Genomic DNA, 4,013 nt, shown 5'->3' on the forward strand with positions numbered 1-4,013 from the left:
AAGTCCACTTGGAATCATGGTTCAAAGTCACGGTCGCGGTTGTGGTCGCGGCCTGGAACGTTCCACATCGGTCTCGGTATATCGGTCGCGGTCTCGGTGAGACGCAAATTTTAAAGTATTTAATATTCTAAAAATTGTTAATAATATAAAAAAGTATGCTAAATAAAAATAATTAAAAAATAGCAAAAGAAACGGCCAAGTCAATCCGTCACGCGGTGTGACTCGGCTGATTTCTCGTCTTGACTCGGGATAACTCGGGGTGACTTGGTGTGACTCGCCGAATCAATCCGTCACGGTGACGACTCGGCCGATTTCTCGGCGAGTCAAGTATTTCGGTATCGTTTCGTCACGGTATCGTATCGGTAGGGGCCGAAACGGTGACGACTCGGCCGAGACTTCGAACCATGCTTGGAATAGGAAACTTTTTATTGGTTAGAATCCCGCGTCTCCGGACTTGAAATACTCAACTCCGGAGTGATCACACGGAACAGGTTAAAAATTTTTATTAAATCACTTTTTACTCTTTTTCTTGGCATATTCCTACAATCAACACAATCACCAAATACAAGTAGAATCAATCCAATAATGTAATATTTGGTTAAAATTAAGTTAAAATATTCATAAATTTAATAGCAATTATGCATTCTATCAATTTCCCCTACGCTCAAGTCATGCTTGTTCTCAAGCATGAGAACAATCAATCAAACAATCAAATTTAAACAATGGCTGTTGTTCAAGTCACCCATTGCCAAGGTACAGTTAAAGCAAATGTCAAGCATTGATGGCTAATTTTCAAGAAATATCTCCGATTAGCTTTTAAAACCAAGGACTTTTTCACTTTCCGACTAACTAATTTAAGAGTATAAAAATATTCAATTAGCATTCACCAGCATATAATTACAACATTAAAACTCATGGATCAGCAAGCTAATATAATCATTTGCACCCTTTGACATTTATATGCACTTTTTATTTTTCACTATTAGCACAACTTTTTTCTTCTAAGATGTCCCCACATTTGATTTGTTTTTTCTCTCTTTTTAGGGAAAATGCTTAGCACTTAACCATTCAAGTCTTTTGACGTGAATTCCAACATCTACCAAATAAAAGAATCCGATTACTCAATTCTCATTATTTAAGGACCACATACTCATAGGTATCCCCACTTTTTGAAGCGAAAGTCAACAGTTGTAGTGAAGATCCCCTAGTTATTAGGCAGCGATAACTAGCAGAGTACAACTAAATATTATTCACAAATAAGCAAAAATAAACATTAAAGACGCACAAGCCCACTTCATTTCCCAAACACGGAGGACTAAGATTAATAGCTGAACCAATTTACATGAAAAATGTTAGCAAATATTTACAATATTAGAAAAGTTAACCAAAAATTACAAAAGTCACAAAATCTCAAATATTCATCGGAGAGACACCCTTAGATCATACTTAACACATTAGCATATAAAATTTTAACAATAGTCAAATTTGAGAATTTAACTATCATTTATCAGGGATAACCACAAAAATGCACAAGAAGTAGCAAAATTTGGATAAAATTCAAAAAAAAAAAAGTTGAACAAAAAATTTCAACAAAAATATCTACACTTGCACCTTTCTAATATACTTCCCCCTATATCTAAATCTTACATTGTCCCTAATGTAAGCAATAAAGACAAAAGAATCAAAAGGGGACAACGAAACTTCCTTGATCAACGAAGGAGGGGGGCGCATGGCAGCTATGGGTGAATGGCAAAAGGGGGAGTACAATAGACGGAATAATTGTAGCGCTGACCACAACTAGCAAAAGGCGAGCGGTGGCGATGACATCTAAATTCGATGACAATTTTCGAACAGCAACGGCAAGGAGTTCGCAGTCTAGAATAGAAGGGGGAGAGAAAAAGAATGACAAGAAAGAAAGAGATGAAGGAAAAAGAAAGAAAAGAAAAGAAGGAGAATAATTAGGGTTTCGGGTTTTTTTTTTTACTCCCTCTTGTTGGAACAAGACGCAAGCACGTTTTGTTGCTTTGTAGTTTTCTAATCATGGAGTTGAAATTTGTACGAGGTTCAGCATGCCCTCAAGATATGGGCACGTCTTGTCAACATGTTATCTTTTAAAATTTCTGAAATTGGAATATAAGTTTACTAGTCAGTTAGGCGTGGGCACACCTTGTCGGAGAATGTTGGCTAAGGAATGGAAGAGGTATCACCACATTTGGAAATTGCTCACTGGACTCGTTTACTAAAGCGATTTGAGGTTGGAGTCTCATTTCTTCCTTTTCAACTGCATTTTTAAGGCCTTCTTCCTGAGACTCTTGTAGTTCTATGTTACTTGTCAAAATAATTGCACTCTCATCTTTCTTAAGGTCGATAATGGTTTGTGAGGGCAATTCTTCACAAAATTGAGAAGCCAATTGCGTCACTTTAAATGCTATTAGACACATTTGATTTGCTAGGTTTCTAATTCTCATATCTATCTCCTGTTGAAATCAACATATGTTAGTAGCTAGTGATTCAACAATTTTTTCAAGAGATATACCTGACGTGGATGATGGTTGTTGCCGTTGGTGTTGATATTGAAAACCTATTGGCTCTGTTGCATAATTAATGTTGGAATTGTCCCACCATACTTGATTATACACGTTTGAATAAGAGTCATCCACGTTTGAGACAGAGTTGAGAAACCTTCAAAAGTATTGATTGGGGCACTCAGATCATCTTGAAATGCAGGACATATCGGTTGAATGATTCGAGATAAATATTGAAACCTGATATTCAAACAACAAAATAATCATGAGAAATTAAATCAGAAAACATACGAATACCAACGAATAAAAAAAATTAATAGAAACAATTAGATCTCACAGTCGTATATGAATCAAATCCTTAATTACCCCTTGACTAGAAAAAAGAATTTAGTTGCTTTCCATTGAGAACAATCTACGCAATTTCATTGAATAAAGTTTCACGGACATTCGACGACGAGAAACCAAAAGAAACGAAGATAAGTCTGTTGCTTCTTGTGTCTAGTGCCGAGACTAGTAGTTTTATTCCCAGGAACAAAGACGTTTCTTTTTCTCTCCTTTTTGTTGCTACTTACTAATCTATATAAAAAGGAAAAGAGAGTCCTATTCCTTAGAGGAAAATAGTACCTATTTTCTAACTAGTTATTGCTGCCAAAAACCAAGGACTAGAATCTGCTCCCACATGCCCAAATACAATTAAAAGTCCACTTGGAATAGAAAACTTCTTTATTGGCTGGAATCCTGCGTCTCCGGACTTGAAATACTCGACTCTGGTGCGATCACACAGTATAGGCTAAAAATCTTCATTAAGCCACTTTTTACTCTTTTTCTTGTCATATTCCTATAATTCACACCAGTTGCTAAATATAAGTAGAATCAATCCAATAATGTAATATTTGGCTAAAATTAAGGAAAAATATTCATAAATTTAATAGCAATTACGCATCCTATCATTTAGGATAAAATATTTAATGTTAATTTCTTATTTTTTATTAACATAAATTTATTCTAAAAACAAAAATTTTGAACTTCTGCTAAAATTGCTTTAATGGACAAAAGGTCTCTAATAAATTTAAGAAATGATACTTACCAAAAACTTTTAGAATTATGCCTTCATGCCTAAAGTACTCTTTTAGTAAAAGTATTGCAATTCCAAAGAGCCTCTAAATTTGCTAATCTAAAAAATATTTTACATACAAACCATCTAATCATAAGAAATGGTTGACGATTGACAAGTATATTTTGTATACATAAAGTAATAAATTTGGGCACTCTCAACTCTTGCATTTAATCACTTCTCTTTCTAATTTAACTTCTCAAAAAAAATGGACACTTAATGCACCTCTTATTATGTGTTCATTAGGCATCCGTTATGCAAATCCATCTGATTTGGGTTTGTGTAAGAAAAACATATAGAAAGGAGAGTTATGTGTAGGAAGAATAAATAATTTTACAATGTCTTAATATCTATACAACACATTCTCATCCCTT

Source organism: Coffea eugenioides, chromosome 9 (assembly GCF_003713205.1).
Source record: "Coffea eugenioides isolate CCC68of chromosome 9, Ceug_1.0, whole genome shotgun sequence".
Classification (NCBI taxonomy): domain Eukaryota; kingdom Viridiplantae; phylum Streptophyta; class Magnoliopsida; order Gentianales; family Rubiaceae; genus Coffea; species Coffea eugenioides.